This window comes from Drosophila ananassae, chromosome 2R (genome assembly GCF_017639315.1).
Source record: "Drosophila ananassae strain 14024-0371.13 chromosome 2R, ASM1763931v2, whole genome shotgun sequence".
Lineage (NCBI taxonomy): Eukaryota > Metazoa > Arthropoda > Insecta > Diptera > Drosophilidae > Drosophila > Drosophila ananassae.
Genome location: NC_057928.1, coordinates 14,802,533 through 14,825,784, shown reverse-complemented (window position 1 = coordinate 14,825,784; position 23,252 = coordinate 14,802,533). Strand labels below are relative to the sequence as shown.

Sequence of the window (23,252 nt, the reverse complement as noted above, 5' to 3'; positions counted from 1 at the left end):
AAGTTATAAATATGTCACTTCACGAAAAAACAACCCATCAATGAAACAGAACGGGTTAAAAATGCTGGAATTATAAAAAGGAAGCAGTATTGTGCTTTTTTCTTGCGGTATTAACAAGGCTTTGCTTGCGAAAATGGTCTTAGAATGGTAAACCCATGGGGCCAGTGAAGGGATAATCGAGACATTTTTCTGGCGAAGTGAGGGTGAGGGGGTGGTGGAAATCCACCTTCTGCTGATTTCTGTTCGCCTGGTACTTCAGATTTTCTGCCATACGAATTTCGAGGACATGGCGCAACATTTTGGGCAGCGCAATATCGCCACTTTTCAAGTATATATTTTGGCCATTTGGAAATTGATATAAATGTTTTAAAAAATACTATTAAATAATATAGTATTTATATTTAACAAAAATATATAATTTCATAATTAAAACCTTCCCAAAACCCCTTTTTTAAGCCATTTTTTAAACGCCTCTTCATCAAATTTTTCCTCGATTTCAGTGCATTTTGCCCGTGGCCAGATTTGAAGTACCAGGCGAACATAAGCCAGCAGAAGGTTGCCAAGCGAAAGCAGTTCAAGCAGTTCCCAGCAATTTTTTCTCATTTCGCCATATGTGGGAAAGGGAGGAAGGCAGCTATGGTGGCACCTTACCCCCCCATTGCACCTTATGGGATGGGGATCACGGCATCATTCTCTATGGGGGGGAACGAGATGACGCGATCGAGGGGGACGGGTAGACATTTTAGGCTGCTGTAGTGATGGGAGAGCAGGAGTGATTTTGCACGACATTTGGCACGCCACCTCAGCACGAAGCGCCATCCCCATAGGATCCAATGCATTTTCGCTCACGCGAACCCCAAATCGTGACACGCGCAAAAAAAACACCGTGTGTCATTTTAACTTTGCCATCATTAAGTGAATATTACCGTTCTGGACTGGAAATTGGGATGCAGGGATTGGGGAACAGTCGGCCATCATGGATTTTAGTACCGTTTTTTGAATTTTAGTTTAAGAATATTCACCATAAGAGGGAAAGGGAGGCGAAATGGCGCCATAAACTACTGTTGTCTCCCTTCCTCAGAACTGAAAAAAGCTATGCACTGCTTGTACTGCTTAGTTTCGCCCACCTTCTGCTGGTTTCTGTTCCCCTAGTACTTCAGATTTTCTGCCATACGATTTCTAAGAAATTTGCGCCGCGTTTTGGCCGCCAAGGCGCTTCTTTCCGAGCTCATATCTCGGCTAACACTTAACGGATTTTGGAAAGGGATGTCATTTCGTAACCAGGGCATCAATATCCTTCGATCTGCATCAAAATTTTTTCAAAATCCGACAATAAAATTTTTGCCGATTTTTGCGAAAAATCCTGATGGTACCCCTTGTCAAAATCGCGAAAATCTGGTCAATTTTTTTTTTGCCCTAGTTTCAAACTCCTGGGATGCAGTTCGAAGGATATCGGAGTCCTGATTGCGAAATAACATCCCTTTCCAAAATCCGTTGAGTAATAGCCGAGATATGAGTAGAACCTCTTGCCAAAATCGAGAAAATCGGAACGAAATATTTTTCGCCCTATTTTAAAAAATTCTGGGATGCAGATCAAAGGATATGGGAGTCCTGATTGTGAAATGACATCCCTTTCCATAATCCTTAAGGATAATAATATATGAGCAATACCTAATATGTATTACAAATACATACAATACACTTTTTAGCAATACAGTTTTTTTCCCCCTTTTTTTTAAATATTGGAATGCAGTTCGAAGGATATCTGAGTAATGATAACAAAATGACATCCCTTTCGCAATCCGTTTTTGGTATAGGGACTTTAATGTCCCTCGATGTGCATTATTAGTTTCCTAAAAATCGTTCAAATTAATTTCAACTCAATTTTTTGAATCTATGACAATTTTAAAAACAAATATCTTCGTAAATACGAAACCGATTTGGAAAAGGGTTTCGATTTCGATTTCCATTTCGCAATTGGTTCTCCGATATCCTTCGAACTGCATCCCAGGATATTGAAAATAGAGCGATTAAATTTTCGACCCTATTTTCGCAATTTTGGCAAGGAAAAGAAAGAATTATGAAAGAAAAACCAAAAGATAAAACTGAAGAAAAATAAAATAAAAGTCAAAAATATATAAAACGAAAGTCTGTTTCTATTGAGGGTGTTTTTTAATCATAACAGGAGTTTTAAACTAAACTGCCGGCTCGCATCCAATCCAGGAGTAGCCCCTCACGATATGCAACGATTTTTGGGTTGTCGAATTTTTGGTTTCGCATATTTCGGCCATTTGGCAACCGATTCCGGAACGGGATACCATTTCTGAATCAGGACTTCGATATCCTTGTATCCCCATCCCAAGATTTTGAAAATCGGGCAAATAAATTTCGACCCGTTTTTCGCGATTTTGGCAAGGGGTACCATCAGGATTTTTCGCAAAAATCGACGAAAATTTTATTGTCGCATTTTGAAAATCTTTTGATGCAGATCGAAGGATAATGATGCCCTGGTTACGAAATGACCCTTTCCAAAATCCGTTAAGTATTAGCCGAGATATGAGCTCGGAAAGAAGCGCCTTGGCGGCCAAAACGCGGCGCAAATTTCTTAGAAATCGTATGGCAGAAAATCTGAAGTACTAGGCGAACAGAAACCAGCAGAAGGTGGGCGAAACTAAGCAGTACAAGCAGTGCATAGCTTTTTTTCAGTTCTGAGGAAGGGAGACAACAGTAGTTTATGGCGCCATTTCGCCACCCTTTCCCTCTTATGGTGAATATTCTTAAACTAAAATTCAAAAAACGGTACTAAAATCCATGATGGCCGACTGTTCCCCAATCCCTGCATCCCAATTTCCAGTCCAGAACGGTAATATTCACTTAATGATGGCAAAGTTAAAATGACACACGGTGTTTTTTTGCGCGTGTCACGATTTGGGGTTCGCGTGAGCGAAAATGCATTGGATCCTATGGGGATGGCGCTTCGTGCTGAGGTGGCGTGCCAAATGTCGTGCAAAATCACTCCTGCTCTCCCATCACTACAGCAGCCTAAAATGTCTACCCGTCCCCCTCGATCGCGTCATCTCGTTCCCCCCCATAGAGAATGTTGCCGTGATCCCCATCCCATAAGGTGCAATGGGGGGGTAAGGTGCCACCATAGCTGCCTTCCTCCCTTTCCCACATATGGCGAAATGAGAAAAAATTGCTGGGAACTGCTTGAACTGCTTTCGCTTGGCAACCTTCTGCTGGCTTATGTTCGCCTGGTACTTCAAATCTGGCCACGGGCAAAATGCACTGAAATCGAGGAAAAATTTGATGAAGAGGCGTTTAAAAAATGGCTTAAAAAAGGGGTTTTGGGAAGGTTTTAATTATGAAATTATATATTTTTGTTAAATATAAATACTATATTATTTAATAGTATTTTTTAAAACATTTATATCAATTTCCAAATGGCCAAAATATATACTTGAAAAGTGGCGATATTGCGCTGCCCAAAATGTTGCGCCAATTCCTCGAAATTCGTATGGCAGAAAATCTGAAGTACCAGGCGAACAGAAATCAGCAGAAGGTGGATTTCCACCACCCCCTCACCCTCACTTCGCCAGAAAAATGTCTCGATTATCCCTTCACTGGCCCCATGGGTTTACCATTCTAAGACCATTTTCGCAAGCAAAGCCTTATTAATACCGCAAGAAAAAAGCACAATACTGCTTCCTTTTTATAATTCCAGCATTTTTAACTCGTTCTGTTTCATTGATGGGTTGTTTTTTCGTGAAGTGACATATTTATAACTTAAAATAAAGATTAAATAATGTTAAAGACAGGCGAAGGGTTAATATAGGTATTCTCTCATAAATTGAGAGAAAACGGTACTGAAATCCATGATGGCCGACAGTTCGCCAATCCCTGCATTCAAATTTCCAGTCCAGAACGGTAATTTTCACTTAATGATGGCAAAGTTAAAACGACACGCGTTGTTTTTCTGCGCGTGTCACGATTTGGGGCCAGCGTGAGCGAAAATTCATTGTTTTGTATGGGGGCTGTTGCCGCGTGCCGAGAAGTCGTGACAACCGTGGCTTCAAAACACTCAGTACTGCCATCCCCAAGAGAGCTTAATTTGTCAACCTGTCTCCCTCTTAGTGCATTGTCCCATTCCCCCCCATGAAGTCTAGGTTGGAGCCTCCATTGCATTAGGTGGAAAGGGAGGCCGTTACATATTTATATCTGTTTGTCCCGTTCCCCCCTTATGACCAGAAAATAATTATTGCTCTGACGTCACTACACTGCTTGCACTGCTTGGTTTCGGCCACCTTCTGCTGGTTTCTGTTCGCCTAGTACTTCAGATTTTCTGCCATACGATTTCTAAGAAATTTGCGCCGCGTTTTGGCCGCCAAGGCGCGATTTTCCAAGCTCATATCTCGGCTATTTCCTAACGGATTTTGGAAAGGGATGTCATTTCGTGATCAGGACATCCTTATCCTTCGATCTGCATCAAAAGTTATTTAAAATCAAACAATAAAATTTTCGCCGACTTTTGCAAAAAATCCTGTTGGTACCCTTTGCCAAAATCGCGAAAATCGGGTCAAAATCTGATTGCCCTTTTTTCTTGGGATGCAGTTCGAAGGATATCGGTGTCCTGATAACAAAATGACATCCTTTTTCGAAATCCGTCTAGAAATAGCCGAGATGTGAGCAGTACCCCTTGCTAAAATCGCGAAAATATCGAAGGATATCGGAGTCGGACTTTTGATGCAGATGGAAGGATAATGCTGTCCTGGTTACAAAATAACATCCCTTTTCGAAATACGTTTATAAATAGCCGAGAAATGAGTATCCTTCGAAATCATTTTTCGATACCCCTTTCCGTACCATCATGATTTTGTCCAAAAATTTGTTTGATGCCAATCGTCGGGCATTAGTCTCCCGAAGTTTCTGAATCGTTTGCGAAATAGTTAAGAAAGTCGGAAAAAAGTTTCGGAAAAGCGTAGGTTGCTCTTTTCCAAGGGATACCATCATGATTTTGGCTCCATAAACATATTTTAAATTCTTTATTTACGTAGAAGATACTGTTGGATCTTTATCAATTGTCAATATCATAAATACTATATTTAGATAGTGTTGACCCAGTCAAGTTTTGTCAAATTTCAAGCGCTAATTAGTAGTTGTATTACTCTCGATAATATTTAACACCCAATGTTCTGTTGGACCAACCAACAGAATTATTAAAATGCGCATCAGTCGAAAGGAGAAAGAATTATGAATAAGCCAAGGAAACAAGTGGATTAAAGGGTTGTCAGACAAACTGGGGGAATGATTTCTGTTAGCGTTTTGGCTTATGCGTTTATGATTATGATCACACTCGAAGGTCCTTTTTTCCTCTTCCGCCCAACCAGAAAGAGAAACTAATAAGTAAAATGTGTTTTTCGGACTTTTTTTTCGTTAATCATTGATTTCAGCTGGGCAGTAGTGGGTGGTGGTGGTTAGCGCTTAGATTATTCACTTAATCTGGGCCCTTTGGGGGGGTGGACGGTGCTAAACAGAGGCAGAACATTCGTGGAAAATAGTTATCCATAAATTTCAGTAGAGCTTCGTCAAAAAATTATACATCCGTTCGATCACTGACAGAAACACAACTTAAAATGGCTCCGAATCTTAAAATGGTAATCATATCAAAGTGATTATGAGAAAACCAATATTTCATCATATCATCTGATCGCACTTAGCTATAAAATAGAGTTGAAATAAGTGAATAAAAATTTTAAATTTCAAAATTCGACGTACTATTTTAATTAGTCAAACAAAATTATGTCGTAATTCTTCCTAGTGGCGTAGATGCTTAGTTAATAAAGCTATAATTTCCACAGCATTTCAAATGGTCGTGAATAATCTAAGCGTGAAGTATAATAAATATATAAGGAAGATATGGAGTACTACCGATCAAAAATGAAGAACTTAAATATATTGTTAGTTGTATTTTTTGCCCTGGTGGCAATGGTATCAGCCCCCTATCCTCTAAGGCAGTGGACGCCTCCAAGGATGCCTCCACCACGCCCCCCACCCATGGTACATGTACATATTGGAGCTCGTAACTATCTTGGCTACTTATTATTATTTAATATATATTCAACAAATTTCATTTTTTTAAGGTGATAAATGGTGCCGACTTAATCTGGGGCCTTTGTGGGGTGGACGATGCTAGGAAAAAAACCGACGCACCCTCACATTTGTAGACTTTAATGAAATGATTAGCCGAAAAATCATTGATATTTTGATTGGTTATTACAAAAAAAAGAATTAAGAAACCTCCAGTTTGTTTCATTTATTAGCAATTCCATGTCGAGCAGTTTATGTGCCTGCGTGAATACGCTTCGTATTTGTGAAGATATCGGTTCTATGGGATAAGGGCACCGGGTGGTACATGAGGCTTCATATGCCTTGCTTAAACTGGTCGTTTCCTTCTTCTAGAATTTATTGGGAGTAGTGAAGGACACGGTTTGGAAAAATACTTGAAAGAATAATAAGAGGATTTTATTCTCAATTCAAATAATCCCCCAATATCTACTTCTTACCACCCCCATCACGAACTATGCTTTTTAAGTGTCAACGTGGCTTCCGGTGTTTCCTAGAAGGAAACAGCAAATAAGATCAATCCGTGCTATAGCTAATATCCAGAAATATCCAGTAATGAAGTCGCATCCATAGTTTCTTCATAGTAGTTGCGATCTCGATAGTTGCGACAGTATTCTTCTCTAATCAGAATCCTACCGTCGGCAAAATTTTTAAATTATTAAATTTTTACCTGGGGAGCTTTATGGGACCATAACTCCTGAATAGTAGAAACATATATACTAAGTCATCACTTCAATATAAGCTTAATCCTAATTGCCAAGCTATCGATAAAGGTGGATGCTAAACATGATTCGAATTAACTGTTAACTTTTATGGAAGAACTTATTTGTATTTTAATGCATTAAAAAATAGATATGTATATGTGTACTTTTGCATGCAGCAGAATCGAAAAACTTTTCTCAAAAGTTTCATGAGCAGAATCGAAGAATAAGTTTCAGCCACGCCCACTTATAGTCTCATTATCTTGGCATGTAATTCCCAGTCCTTTCGCCTCCACATGTGTGCCAGTTAGGTCGCTCGCGGACAATGGCAAAAGTTTCTGTTTCGGCTCGATAAAGTATCTGTTAGATACAATTTACAATATTTTCCGCTCCGCTTCGCCCTCCTGCGAAGTGAAAGTTTTCGTAGCAGAGTATGTCTTTAATGATAATGACTTTAGCTCCGACAAAAAGTAGCGCAAAGTTTAGAATACGCCAACGCATCGCTTTTGGGGATTTTGCCAAAAATTCTAAGTGGTTACTAGAAGTTTTTCCCTCCCCTTCCCCCAAATAAACGAAATAAAACGAGTTTGTGGCAGGATGGGATGGTGTACGAGTGTGTTAACTTTTCTACGTGTCGACCCGTTGGTTATATGAAATTGATAAGAAAAGGATACAATTGTGGGAAGGGACGGACTAGCCTAAGTGGGACAAGGCCATAGTGTCTATGATAGGAGTGAGAGTTCCGTCCAAATCCATGGAGAAATAGTATCTGCATGGTATGTTAGATATAGAGCCGAACAGATCGTGTTTCGGTATTGCTAGCGATTTAATTTTATAACAATACAGGCAACCACTTCGGACAATGTTGGCGATTTATTGCATCAGCTCCAGCTAACAACTAACAACACGGCTAAAACCGACAGACACTTGGTTACGTTGTAATCGTTTGGGTCTCCAGATACCAACAGGCAACAAAAACAATAAACAAGTCTCCTCAGCAGCCCGTAGCTACCAAAAAACCCTATCTCTCGGTCACTATCCCGCTCTGTTTCTCGTTCTCATCAACGCGGCCAAATCTGCACTGAACAAAAAGTATTGGTCGTTGGCTTTAAAAGGCGGAAGATGCTAAGTAGAAGTACAGGTTTCATAAGTTAAATATTATTCATATATGCTCTTTCATGGTCCAGTATCTGAAGCAAACAGATTGGTTCTATACCTAATGTCTAAAGACATTCTCTATGGATTCGAATTCTTAAATTATCCACGTACATCTGGATACAAGATTTCCAATTTGATATTTGTATAAAGTATAATAGCTTAATATAATTTGTTTTTCTCATTGAAATTCTTTGGCAAAAGCTAAAAATGTGACCTATACACAAGCAACCTTTGGCCTTTTTGAACGAAATGCCATTATACAAAATTAACCGCAAAGATTTGTTTCAAGTGCATCTAAATGTTGCTGTTGGCTTTTTGCTGATGTCAACTTCTTTGTTGTTGGCGTCCTAGTCATCTCCTCCTCATCAACATCAGCCACTTTGGAGAGCGGCTCCAAAGTCTTCCTCGCGGACTCGGGCCAAGATCGGGCCTCAGTCCCAGGCTGCTAAGAGTTCAACTCGTGATGTTTAAGTGGTTTAAGCCAAGGTAACGATTTCCTCATTGGTCTACAATTCTCCAGCTCAGCATTGGCTGTTGTTGCCAGCGACATTCTGTCATGCCACGATCACGAACCATTCGTAACACATTTGTTGCAATTTTTGTCGCTATTTGTTAAGGTTCAAAGGAGTCTCTGACGGAACAGGAACACTCGCCTGGGGGGCTATACTGCTGTAAAATATGTACTAAACAGCAGGATGAAACGATTTATTGTGTCTACTGTGGTGTTCCGAACGTTGCATCATCAGAAGCCCCAAATGATTGCCGAAAGACACTTAAGGGATTGATTTAAGTGTCAACTTAGTTTGTTTCAAATACTCTAAAGTGGTTTGGAAATTAGTAAGCACTGTTGGTGGGGACTGTAGTGTATACACATGCAAAGTCCTGCCAGAGACCTAAAATATCCTTATTTCAGAAATCCGTATTTACATTTATAATGCCATCGTTAAATACCAGATTATAGGTGTGAAATTAAATCGGTATTTAAAGGTGTTAATGGCCGCTTACCGAGCGGCTGTCCAAATTGCACTTGCATTAAATTCACTTCCGGTGGAGCAACACCGACTTCCGGCGCAGCAGCCCAAAGGGAGCGGTGGACAGAGAGGAGGGGATGGGGTGGGGGGAACAGGTGTAAAGTGTGACGCCGCCAACGGGCGACACATTTGGCAGCTATTCAAGTGTGATAACAACAATGTGCCTAAACCGATAGAAGAGACGGCGGGCGGAGTAAATCAAATTGAATAATTGCTACATACCGGCCGATGGGAGGTCCGATGGGGGAGTGCATGGGAGCAGAGGGACGACTGGCAGGGACGTATGATCGAGCAACAAAAACAAACGCTCTAACAAGCCCAGGCTACAATAACAATAACACTGACAGGACATCAGCGTCCCGAGCCCGTTCCATTCATCTGCGATGAGATGCGCCGCGATGCGACTTCAATTCAATCAATTGAACGTGCCACGAATGGATGCAATAACAAAATACCCGCCTGGGCGAGAGGAGGAGGGAGCAGGGAACGGGGAAGGAGGAAGGGAAACAAGGGCCCGGGACTCAGGACGCAGGACCAAGGACCACGACCAGAACAGAACAGAGAGCAGAGCAACTGGCGTGTGAAATTGACAATGCAGCTGCAAAAGCAAGGAGGCACACAACGCGAAAGGCGGCTGGACCCAAAAGGACACTGAGAGAATTAATTAAATATTTTTCAATTAAGGTGAAACTTTATTTGTGTATAATGAGTACAATGTTCAGAAAAAATAATTTGAATTTCTAAAACCAAAAAGCTTGCAAGCTTATATCTGTGATTTGTTTGAGAAAATAATACCTCTACTATTTTGAAAATTAGAGCAATTATCCTTTGAGTTTCTCCCAGTGCATTGAAACATTTTTGCACGCGACATTCGACCAGCGTCCGGGATTAAGAGCCAGGCGCACCTGACACTCGCCTGTTTTCATGGCTCCACCGACCAGCGTTCCTGTCCGGCTTCGTGCCCGGCTCCATGAAAATGTCCTGTCCGCTGTCCTTCGTCGGCGTGTCCCCATTGATTGACTAGTGTACACTGTGCACACACACACATTTTTGAATAAAACTGGGCTGGTTAAATCAAGCAAATAAAACTTATTTAGGTTGCAGTCGTGGCCGTTCCACCTGGTGGTAGTGGTGTTCCTAGTGATTTTCAATATTTGAGTTAGGCTTCGGCCGCGGACGTGTGTCATATAACAGGTGTTGATATGTTTATGGACTCCCAAATGGGATTGGCAATAGGGGGCCTTTGGAAGGCTGTGAATGACCACTCGATGTGCGTGCAATTTGCACAAATTGCAGACAGACCGCACATCGAGGATGCGAGACAAGTTTGTGGTGGGATTTGCCTGGTTATCAATTAAACAATTAGGCGGCCATTATTTGAATAGGCTCCGAATAGAGGCACCACTCCCATGAGACCACCACCGCTGCCCCCCTCTGCAGGACGCCCAATAAACAATTCCAGCCCATCGTGATTGTCGTTTACCGTTGCCTCTCGAGGGCATCCGCGCCACGCCCACGAAGTGCAATCAAGCTCTTAGATCGAATTACACGCCAGTACGAGTATCTTAAAGTTGCACTTTTCAAGTGCACACACGTCAGGCCGAATTACAAGGGATCCGATGGGGATCCGACGGAGAGGCGTGGCGCGGATTTTAAATTAAAAACTAAAATCGATTGACATTCAATTTGAGAAGGCAGCAGCTTCCCGGCTAGCTGCTGCTCCCAATCACCGTCGTTGGCTCCTCCGGCCAGCCCGCCCTCTTCCATCTGGAGTCAACATTTGTCGCTATAAATTTTACCAAGCGCCAAAGTTTTTTGCGCTTTTTCCGGGACTGGGGTTCGACTGGGATGCGACGCGATGTGGTGCGTGTGCGTGCGTAAGATACTCGGAGACAGATGGGATTGGAAAGTCGAAAAGGCACTGAAAGAATATATTAAAATATATTCATTTTCGAATTATAATAGAGGATTCGAGTTCTTAAGAAGATAAACTCTTTTAACACAAAGGAAACAGTTGTGGGTTTAAGCTTTATTTTCTTTGAAAAATATATAAAATTAATAAGAAATATAATAATTTCTTACTGTGCATCTGTAACCAGTCTCTTTCTTGGAGCTTTTGTTCCCAGGACAACCTTGACAGCTGATGCATCTGAAGCCGAGCCATCGGTGGCATTCAACACTCGCTGACATATGCTCCATTCAATGGAGATGCTTAGAAAGAATATAGAAAATACTTCAAAGAAAAAATTATATAACTTTATAATATAGGATTTAAAAGTTAAACCAAAGTATTTGAGTTCCAAAAGCTTGCCCAAATATAATAAAATAATTTGTGGCAGTGAGTTCCACCTTCCATTGTCATTTTAGTGGCATCGCTTTTGGCATTCCTTGTCGGATGCTCAGCGACAGCTACATCTTTCGACTTCAACTTTGGCTCCTGGCTCTGGATCTCTACCTGCAACTGCTACTGTAACTGTATCCGTATCCGTATCTGTATCTGTGCATCGGTGGCACACCACACTCGACATATCTGCTGCCATGTGGCTTGCCGCGTTTGCGTGCAAATTTTGTGACACTTCACCCACGGGAGCGTTTTTTGCAACTTTGGCAGTTGAGCGCTGATCTGAGCTTCGCTGCCCCCGCTCCGATCCTTCACTCCATTAATCCTTGCTGGCGTTGACAAAAAGCAACTTGTAGCGGTTGAATTTTTCAGTTGCGTTGCATCTCTAAGCTGCCTGCCACAGGAAGCTGCTGATTAAATATCCAGCATAGTTGCAACTAGACAACCCTTCAGTCCCGACTTCCCAACGCCCACATTTCGATGGCGTGTGCATAATTTGCCAGCTTAAGTGCAGAAAAGAAAGACGAGCTGGGGAGCTAAGGAACTGGGAACTGGGGAGTGGATGCAACAAGTTGCAGCCGCTTTTAATTGATATTAATTTAATTGACACTCGGGCTGAGTTGTGAACTCGCCTCGCCTCGCCTCGCTCCGATGGAACACTGGATGGTGTTCCTTTTGACTAATCGCGTGGGCTCAGCTCAGTCAGCAAGTGGCGGCTTCAATGAGCTCGATGGCAAACAGAGCTGGAGAGCGTTTTATGAGTTTCCATTTAAGTTCAATTAGGTTTGCACTCGTGATTAGCATAATGAGCGGCTGGCGTGAAAGGGTTAAGATGGCCGGGCAAGTGTGGGATATTCCCAAAGGCCATTAAGAGGATAAGCCTTTTAAGAGACTTGCAGCAACTGCTATGTTGCTTACTACTTAAATCATTTAATAAATTTATTCCAAATGGTTAATGTTCAATCTACTTCCAATCATAACGGCGACTGACTGGCCATATTTCAGTATCGTGCCTTAATCCCATCAACATCATAATCATCATGGTTCTGGTCCTGGCCCGCAGACGCTCTAATCGCTCATTAAACGGCCACAATTTACCCGCCTGGCGTTGCATTTAAATTACTCGTACTTTCCCATTGGCCTGGTCAGTGGACCCGGCTAGAAATTTGTTTATAAGGGCACCGACAGACCAGACCTTTAACGTTAAACTACAACTAAAACTAAAACTAAAGCTGCGGCTCATAACTCTGGCTCTGTCTCTCGGCCCGGTCGGGTCTGGTCTGGCCTGGTCGTCTGGACAGGGGAGTCGCGTGAATTTCAGCAATAAGGCGAGGCCGGTGGAAGTTCCAAAGTCGCAGCTGAAAAGTCTGTAGTTATAGTGAACCAGACCCCCTTCCAGTTTGCATCCCGGGCCTCTCTTTGTTGTCGTCGCATTCATCAAAAAACGCTAAAGTCGTGCAGTTTGGTTTCCAAATCTATGCCCCACCCGCATCCTCCGGATTTTCAGTTGTCCCGGTTGCCGCCCCCCTGGACACGTTCCCTTATTGCAATTGCCATTGCATGCTAAAGTTTTTCCTAGTTTTTCTTTAGAATTTTCCATGCTCTTTAGGAGGAGAGAGGACCGGACGACCGACGCTGACCGACGTGATATTATAAATTTGGCTTCAGCTTTGGTTTCGGCTTCGCCTGTTGCCTCTTCCAGGTCCAGGTCCACCCATGGGAACTGCTTTCTGCCACATTTCGACTTTCTCAAATCTTCCACAATCGCAGCCTGAGTTATTTCCTTAAAATTTTCCTCAAGATCATTCCGATTTCTAATGGCCCATGCAAAAGCGGAAGAGTCCGGCTTGTGGGCTAGTGGACATTGGTGCGCGAAAGGTTAGAGCACTTTATCAGTATTTCTTGATTTTATATTCTATTTGGAAACAAACAAAAATAGTCTCCCAAATCGGACAGCTGACTCCAAATCCCACTTTCCCCCTCCAAACACATCAAAAGGAATTTCAAATATTTATTAAGGGCTGCCAGCTCATAACTGTTGTAAATTACTTGGCCAGGCTGTAAATATTAATAACCGAAGGGGTGAAGCGCCAGAACCCGAAAGAGTGATCCAGGGCTGGAGCTGGGGGGATGATTATTTCCAGACGAGCTCCGGAACCAATTAAGCGCATTTCAAGTGCTACGAAAATAGCGCCACACAATCGAAAAGGTGACGAAGCGGCGAGAAGAACTCCACCACCACCAGACTATTACATAAGACAGATGCTAAAGAGGGTGATGGAGAGGGAAAGTGGCAGTGGCAAGGGGCTTCAGCTGACATTGAAATGTTGCGCGTGCAGCAATGAAAACAAAATTAAAAATAAACACGGAGGAAAGTATGGGAAATGCAGCAGCATAAATTACACTGCATTGCTGCATTAAGAGATCAAACAGAGGCGAGGATACGAGGATGTCTCGAGGAATGGGGCAGGGAGGACCCCTGCAGAGGCTCCTTAAGTATTTAAGATTCGAGAAATTTTAATTAGACGAGATGTGTTTGTGAAACAAAATAGGAGACATGCAAGTGTATGTTATAATGAAATAGATCATAATAATGCAGAACTCCTTCTTGGCTTGAATTGGCAAAGTTTCAATCACTGTAACCTTTCCACTTCCCAGATTTGTGTCTCGTTCTTGGTCGTAAATAATAATCCTGACAATATTTATCCCGCGGCAATGTTAACTATTCGCACAAAAGGACCGAGTCCAGATTGCAGATCTGAGAGCCAAGAGCGGCTTGGCTCGATTTGATGTTAGACGAATCGAAATGAGCTGCGATGGCTGGGTTCTACGACTGGCGGGAATGCTGTTGACATTGGCCCGATGTCCGTAGTCCTTCTCCTTGGGGCTTATCAAAAATTGCACGGCATTGCAACAGGCTGGGAATGCTAACTAAGAACATTGTTCGACAGAGCTAGGCAACAATAAGCGAAACAAAATGAAACTTATACAAGATTTCAGTTGGCCCGACCCGGCTCCTCCGGTTGGTCGGCATAGCCACAATTCCTGACATTCGTTGGCTGAGATTAATGCGCCTTTGGTTGCAGCCGCCGAGGCAGGTCAAGGGCCCGTGGTCTGAGGCGTCTGGGCCAGCAAAAAGTTCTGGCCTATACTCTAAACAAAGTGGAGTTCAAGGCCTGCCATCGAAAGTGTTTACAAAGGTCTTGACTTTAACGTTTTAATAGATTTATGACAAGTCTTGGGCCAGATGGGAGATCTTTTAAAAGGGCCTTTGAGATCACTCCTCACTGAACCATTATCCATGAATCGCCTTCTTGTAAGAGTATTCAGGAACTTGACATTTTCACTGAGAAACTCCAACTTCTTGCTCTTTTTTGTGCTTTATTGTCGACCCCAGTCGCAGTCTCAGATCCAGTCCCGTATTGCGCAATAAGAGCCCTCGAAAATACAAAAAAAGCCCTAGGACCTGACGAGGGGCCTGCTGAAAGGAAGCGGTTGAAGAAAGAGGCGCAGAAGGAGCTACACAGCAAATTGTTAAAAATAATTTATATTAAAACGCAGCACAAAAAGACATTGCAATGAAAATTGTGCAAACAATTCAAAGCCCGGAACAAAAAAACTGAGAGATGCCAACGAGATCCAACAATTGCGATAAGCCAGAGGCTTGGCGAGAGGGGGCTGATGCCTGGACGCCTGGATGCTTCGATGACTGGATGGCTGGAGAACCAGGAGCAGGGCCCTGAGCCGCAAACAAATGTCCAAATGATATTTTGTCATAATAAATGGCACAACTATGATTATTTATGACTCGAAATGCGATCGCTTCGCTGCCTCTCCCCCGGCTCCAATAGGCGGTCAATTTAAGTCTCATAATCGGAGACGATACGCGGAGCGCTCTGGTCATGATTTCGATTTCTTGCCAGGCCGTGTAATTTATAGTGCCAAGAGTATTGAATACCGCTGTATTGCTTTTCTTTTTGTTTTTTTCTTTTTTGGTTTTGTTCCCTTCTAGCCCCCTTTTTTTTGTGGCAATCAAAGCGAGACTTAAGCCACGAATTGCCTGCGATAATGCCCCGTTCGCCGTCCGATTCTGATTTTCTGGCTTTGGTTTTTCTGCGGCTTCGATTTCCCCCCATTTATTGCTGGCCGCGAGTATTTCTGTTCTAGGTCTCAATTGTGGCTGATTGTTGCGAGGCATCATTAGAAGAACGTAAATCAAACAGTTTTTTGTTTTTATGACTTTTTCGCCGGGCCGGCAGTTGGACTGCACCATTTACTGACCAAGTAATGGAGGCAAGAACTTTAAGACCATTTCTTGCCAGATTAAGCCTCGAAATGGATCAGTCTTTTTTTTGGGCAGCTCTGAATAATCATCCAAGGAGAGTGATTACCAAAAACAATAAAATTTTAATACTCTGAGGAAATTGCATTGGAAAGAAAATGGAAAAGCTCTAGATCGGATTATAACGAACGGTTGTTCGGGAGTATAACTACCGTATAACTCTACCAGACTAGTGCTATAAATATTCTCCCTTGATTAATTACCATCTTCGATGTCTTAATTGTTATTTTCATATGAATGAGCTTGGAACCGATTGGGAAGACCCAGTTACCCCCATCCCAAATAAGTTAATGGTGTTCACACGCTGCCGAAAACTATGATTCTCCAAAATAACAAAAATTGGCAAGCAAAAAAGCAAGAAACTTATTTCCACGCTTAATTAGACATAATTAAAGCTCAATTAAAACCGCACAGCGTCTATTTATAAAGCCCTCGGACGCACCCACAAAAACGGAGCTGAAGAAACACCTGAAAATATCAGTGCCCTCTCCTTGGGAATACGATTTCGGGCAATAATTATTGTTTAATTTTGATTAATGATTTGCGCGATATGTTTGGCGATTAAAACGTGACTTTTGCTTGGCTGAAAATCCACCAAGGCAAGGCAAACACGATACCGAAATCGCTCAACTGTAACTCCCTTGGGGTCCCTCGTCTATGAGGGCTTCTGAGAAATAGGAGCTTGAATCAATATGTTGCCCCTGTTTTCGTTTGCAGTTGACTCGTTCGTCTATATAAAGTCCATAAAACGCTTTCTGATTGTAAACAATACAGACGATTTAATACTGTGCGCTCGTTGGGTTCCATCCACACTTCCCCCTGCCCAGCCCCAGACCATCATCCGCCCGCCCCCATCCGGCACAACTCAACTCCGAACTCTGTTCCCTGCGGAAACTTCAAATAAGCAAATAACACGCTGAGCACGCGGCATACCAGGAATCAGACCCACCCGAAACCCAACTGTAGGAATGCCATAAAACGATTTAATCGATCAGGAGCTACCTATTATAATTCGAGCTAAATAATATTAATTCTCTTGAAATAAAAGTTTTAATATTTTCAGACTCCTTTTCAAAAATTTACGCTTAACTTTAAAGGTCATATTTTAAAATCAATTAGTTAACCCCTCAAAAGAGCTTCGAAATATAAATAGTTAGGACCTAAATAGATAGAGATATTTGGTAATCATATTTAAAAAATTTTTCATTAATATATATCTGAATATCTGTTACATAATCCCTTTAGAATGAAGACCACTGTCCTCTCTATTGCTACTACCTCGTATAAAAAGTGGAATTGAAACGCATGTGCGCAGCAAAATTGCCGAGATCTTGGCGGAGGGGTGATGGGGACTCGTTGGGAGTTTTTTCTATGTGTGCTGAATGGAAATGAAAAAAGTTTAAGTTTAATTTGAAAACGCTGAAAAAAATGGGAGCGCAGAAAGCCCCGACAGCCGAGGATGGAGGCGGAGATGAACGGGAAATGGATGTGGAAGTGGCATGGGGAAGAGGTTAAGTGATGGCAACGGAAACGGGAACAGGAACGGGTGTCATGTGTGCTGACAGGGTAAGGACTTATTGACAGTTGGCAGTACCGCGAAAATACCGAAATATATATGGCAATAAATGGCCACAACAATCCCTTAAAGTCAAGCAATAGCAAATAAACAAAAGGATTTTTGGATTTCCAGTTGTCGAAAACAAAGGATCACTCAAGTTGATATGTGAAGAAAGGAAGCAGTTGGAGAATCAGGAAGAAAATCAATTTAATGCATAGAACTACCCCCTATCCCTATATGACCTAACCCATAGACATTTAATAAGTTTTGAAACTTTCTCATTAAGCGACCGATTTTATATTCTTTCTCACAAACTCGACCGCCTGTCTGTCCCTTCGATCTGTTGAAAGTTTTGAAACTGCCCTGACTGCCCCATAACAAGGCAAAATATAGCCCATATCAACTATAAAGACCACCATGAACTCGAGTTTGTTTGGTAAACATAAAGAGAACTGCCAATACAGACGCCCCAGACTTTCATATCCCCCGAGAACTCTCCGGCGAGAGATAGAGCTTTTGGCGAAACACAAAGTAATTGATTGTTTATGGCCATACAATTTATGTGGCTAACAACTTTGATAGCGACAGGGAACTGGAAAATACTGACCATTTGCTAAACGATAATTCATAATGTTAAATCGACATTTTCAATTTGAGGCGAACTGTGTGTGGGATTGGGAGCTGCCCCGGGGAGGCGATTGGCGCACTCGCTGTGAAAGTTCACACATGACTCCCAGGCTGTAAATATAAACATAAACCCTCCACTTAATAAAGGCAAGTGCCCGTCTATGCCCTTGCCACTGCAACTGCCACTGCCACAGGCCCCTTAACCCCTTAACCCCAGCTGGCCCCATTGGAATCAATCGAACGTGTAATAAAATGCAATTTTTGCAATGGCGTCGCCTTCTCTGCCGATAAAAAGCCGCTGCTAGCTGGAGTTTTTTCTTCTTTTTTTTTCGCTCTTCTAGCTCCAAACGCAATTCATTTGACCTGGCCCGGGGGCAGGGCATAACCACATGGCACTTTAGGGTTCAATTGCTGTGTAAATGCTGCTTTGGCTCCTCCTTCCCGGGGGCCCCCTTACCTTTTGGTGGCTTGTTAAAAACCAAACACAGTTACAAGTTTATCGAGTGGGAAAACAATCAAGCCAAAAACAAAATTATACCCAATGTTGCTGGTCATTGTTGTTGCCATTTGTTTGTTGTTATTATTTACAAGCAATTTAAACAATCTGTTTGCTCGCAGGGTTTTTCCTTCATTCCTTCCACATACATATATGTATATATATTTTTTTTCTCGTAGCTTAACACAAATGTAAACACATCGAGGGGATTTGTGCCGTTTTTGTTATTAAAAATATTGTAACTACATGAAATAATTTACTTGATGTTACACTATATCCCACGGCTAAAAACTTGGCAAATGAATTGGTAGTTACATGTTTTTTATAGGCCTGTTATTTGATAGATGAATTGATTTTTACAAGATTAATGCTTCTTGAAAACTGTCAAATAAAATTTGGAATATAAATAATTACTTTTAATTTCTTCCGGTTCTGCTTCTTGACAGCATTTTTGCAATATTTGGCATTCTGGCCATGTTCTGGCCAACCTAACCCGGCTTGTTTGGTTACGTAATCGATTAGTTACGGTCGATTTCATAATTTTTCATAAACAAATTTGTTCAACTGCCTCCCAGACTGCCTGTAGCGACCCCTCCAGTCCAGCCCCGATTCTTTTGGCAATGTATCGAAGAGCAAATAATGCAATTTGCCACGCAAAAAATAATAAAGAGTCAGCTCGAGGCTAGACCTTTTGTATCTGACTTCTGAGTCTGCTGCAGTTGAGCAATTATGTAATTTTTAATAGTCCCCGTCGACGGGGTAGCTCGTAAAAGTCACAAAATAATTTATTATTGTCAGACTGCGGAGGGCTGGAAACCACGGCTGACCCATCAACTGTGTCAGAAATTTAATAAAGGATATGTATCCCTTTAAATATTAGGATCTTAAATTAATGAATTATTATTAAAAATAAGTTTTCTCAATTGGTAGAACCTACTAACAAACAATAATATTTATTGTGTCCAGTTCTCTCCTACCAGCTTCACTTAAAACGTAATTGGCTTCACTGCATTTCAGGGATTATCCCTTCACCTCGAAAGGTCCTTGTCAGCACCTCTCTGTCGGAAGCCCGCCCTCTGCGTCGGTCAGTCCCACTGACCCCCGGTCATTGTCCCACATTCAGGCATGGTTCTGACCAGCCTGTTGAGATGGGAAAAAATATGCATGAAAAACAGAAGACCATCAACGGGTCCGAAACCGAAACCATTCCGGCCCGGAGGCTGCATCACTTGAGGGCTACGCTTTTCAACTTTGTTCGCGAGAGCTCTTTTATGATGACGGTGATGAGGATGAATCCCCGACAGAACGAGTCCCGGTCCCTGGCTAGTTGGGCCTACACTACTTGAAACCGGCACAAAACCGCAACTTAATAATTTTTGTTTCTGTGGCAATTAAAAATGTTTACCTTATTTGCTCCAGTTTATTTATTTTTTTTTTGCGGATTTGAGTCCAGTTTTTTGGTGGAGTGGAGTCAGGACTTGTTATCTGTTTCAGTCGCCGCTGCCTCAGTGCAACATTTTGTGCATGGTCATTTACTTTTGACTCCCACGGAGTCGCCAGCCCTTCACTCCGGCCAAGTGGCGATGTTACTAATTAAAAACGCAAATGGGTTTATGATGTTGCACAAGTTGCGGTTGCCTTGGCGACTGCGATGGCGGCGGGGGCCAAGGGTGATACTTTTTACTGCTGTCGCTGCAAAATTGTAACAAGACAAAAAAGGTGAAAATAAGTTATAAAGAAAGCATAAAAAGAGCGCGGCATTAAAACAAATTTTTGCTTGCTTCTTATTTTTTCTTTCCTTTTTTTGGGACAAATACAAAACAGGTCCTGGGTCCGCACTCGGCCCTCCTGTTCCTCAGTGCCCTGCGGTTGCTTGTGGCTGCTCCTTTTGTTGGGTTTTCCGGACCTATTCCCTCTTCTCCGGGGGTGTCGACCCCCACGCCTTGGCTGCCCTGACTTTATCGCCATCCATCTCAGTGGTCCCCCCCTTACAGGGGACTCTGGACTCCTCCACGTTTTTCACGCTTTTCACATTGCTCTGGCATGTTTTGTGTTTTATTAGCGTGAAAATTTTTCAAAGGTGTCAGCACTTTTTACGTCCTTGTTTTTGCTGTTTTTTTTTTTTCACTGCTTATTTTGCACTTCCAAGGAGTGTGTGGCTTTTCTGCTTTTTTTTTTACTCTTAAATACTTGGCAAAAATTGTATTTATTCCAAACATAATTAGGGAATCGGAGCTGCCCGACGAAACACTAAACGGCAGTCACATCAAAAGAAATATGTTTCATCATTCCGGGAACTATTAAATATTTAAATTAAACTTCCATCTTTGGGTTTCTGTAAGTCTCAGAGGATTGGAAATATTTTTAATTTTCCCCCCAGCTGTTAGTTTCTCATTAAAGATTCTTGCGTCAACTATTCCCTTAATGGCCGGCAGTCCTAATCCCCAAAAACTGAACCCTAGCTGACCGGAAATCCCCAACAATATGAGTAGCTTCGGCCACGCCCCTTTTGGACAAACGCCACTAGGCAGCCATTGTGTAATATCCGTTGACTGTTATTCTAATTCATGCTGAAAATTAAAAAGCTGCCTATGAACCCCTGACCAGCCCCAACCCTAAGCCCCAAACCTCAATCCCCATGACCGGCTTGTTTTTGTGCGAGTTCAGCGAAAATTTCATGCAAAATAAAACCCTAAAAAAGGAAGAACCAAACCGAAACGCCTTTTTGAATAGACGATGGCATTATGTTGCCTTCGTTGGCGTTGTTGTTGGGGGCTTTTGGCATCCTTTCCTGTTTTTGTATTCAAAATAAAGCGACCGCATCAACGAAATATGAAATAGCAGAAAAATAATATTCAGTCTTTGTATGGAAATGTGAAAAAAATTAACATATAAATTAGCACAGCAGACAAAATGTTTGAGGGCGAAAGCTTTCTTTTTTTATATTTTTTTGCTAGCAAGCCGGAGGGGAGAACTCCTTTTGTTTTGAAAACAATTTTAGTGGCATAAATTTACGGCTGGCAATTAAAAATATTTTGTAATTTCTCCTCCTAGAATGCAGCTTTATGGGGTGGAAAGGAAATAGATGAAGGAACTTTAATTAAATTTGGCAACAATGATGTGGGGACAATGGAATCTAGACACTCATTCGGATAGTTGATAAAAAAAAGCAACCAACTTTGATCTTATTGCACCTTAAAGCTGTAAGAACACTTGCAATAACAACTTTCTGGCTTCCTGTTGTCCTTAACCCATGCCCCCGCAAGGAGGCACACTCACAATCTTGGCCGCAACAATGTGCGCCTTGTAAAACAATTTATAACTTTTGCGATTTTGCCTAATAAGTTGGCATGTTGTGGACAATAAGTTGCGGCTGCAGCAGCGGACATACAGCGGAAGCGTTGCAAAACTAAATAACAAGTATGGCAGCAACAACAGCCGCAGGCATTGAGATTCTGGAGCCCTGTTGTGGGGGGCCCTGGCCCTCCAAGCCCCCTCCATGTTTGGCCCTGAACACCGTGCCACATCTTGACAACAAGTTAAGCGTGTTGTTGCTACCTTAACTATTGTTAATTCTTCTAATTGTGTGTACGTTGTTTGCGTGTGCTAATGTCGCATATGCAGCACAGGCAGCAACAACACCAGAGGGAGCAGCAGCAACATCAGCTCCCAGCATCCCAGGGGGCGAGTGGCTGGGGCATGCAGATGTGCAACTGTTTATGCCACAGCGAACTCTGTGGCAACCGCTGGCTCATTTAGCGATGGCAGAGTAAACTTAAAAATAGTTAGAGGCTAAATGTTTTACAGGTAAGGTGTGTTTGGGAACTTTTTTGACTAAAAGAAAATGATTTTGTTTAAAAATTGGGGTTGTAATTATAATTCTTGGGGGAGCAACCTCCAAAATCTCTGATAAAAATAATAATTCCTAACTTAATAATTCCTAATTCTCACCAAAGCTTTCTTCAGCACATTTATTAAATTCCAATTTCCTACCTAAAAATTCCCTTTTTTACTTAAAAAATAATATTAATTAGTGTGTTTTGGGTTCCACCTCTAGCATCTACCATGAGACTTTTGTTTTGGTGCATAGCAACGCTTGACAAGTTGCACGAATGGAGGCAGGAGCTGCAAATGGGTGGCTCCGGGGCGGCTGGCTGGGAGCTGTGGGGCAGGGTGACCCTGTCGCTTATTAGTGCAAAACGCCGCACGTCGTCAGCGGGTATTGGGGGCATGTGTGCGTGTGCCCCGTGTTTTTGTTATTGTTAAATGTAATTAAATTATGCAGATGAGTGCCATCCTCGCCCCGTGTTCGCCCCGAAACTTCCAGCACTCACTCTGGCTGGCGCATTAAGTAAACTGACGTGGAAAAGTGTTTTTAGGTATTTGCATTTGATGCCGACAAACAGTTTGAGGACGAACTAGTTGTGAAAAGCTGTGGCCAGATTGCCAAACAAGCTGCCAGAATTTCCAAAATAGATTTTATTTAAATTGAAAATAAAAAAAAATCACACTTGGCAGCGGTGGGATTCGAACCCACGCCTCCGAGGAGACTGGTGCCTTAAACCAGCGCCTTAGACCGCTCGGCCACGCTACCCTCTTGCTTTGATTGGTAAAATTACTCAATTCAAAATAAAACCTATTCTAAAAATATTAAAAACTATAAACACTAAAAAAAAAACACTTTAATATTGTTAATTTTGTTCTTTATTTTATTTATCTTCTAGTTGTTGAACACTGTTGAATTTTCAATTAGCTTCACTTATGCGATTAACCATTACATTGAGAGACTTCCTTGTTTTACTGCCAGTTGCACCTTTTCTTTAATGATACGATTAGATGCTGATCCACAAATTTGGTTTGTATTCGGCTACACTC

The 23,252-nt window shown here is 42.1% G+C and overlaps 1 long non-coding RNA gene and 1 other non-coding gene across 2 annotated transcripts; one reads left to right on the top strand and one right to left on the bottom strand.

The window, feature by feature from the left end:
• The first annotated feature begins 5,782 nt into the window (after positions 1 to 5,782).
• Positions 5,783 to 6,296, top strand: LOC26513946. Its single transcript, XR_001408879.3, has 2 exons — positions 5,783 to 6,079; positions 6,141 to 6,296. It is a non-coding gene; the product is annotated as an uncharacterized LOC26513946 (long non-coding RNA).
• A 16,593-nt stretch (positions 6,297 to 22,889) lies between these two features.
• On the bottom strand, positions 22,890 to 22,971 carry Trnal-aag. The gene has a single exon. It is a non-coding gene; the product is annotated as a tRNA-Leu (tRNA).
• Positions 22,972 to 23,252: the final 281 nt, after the last annotated feature.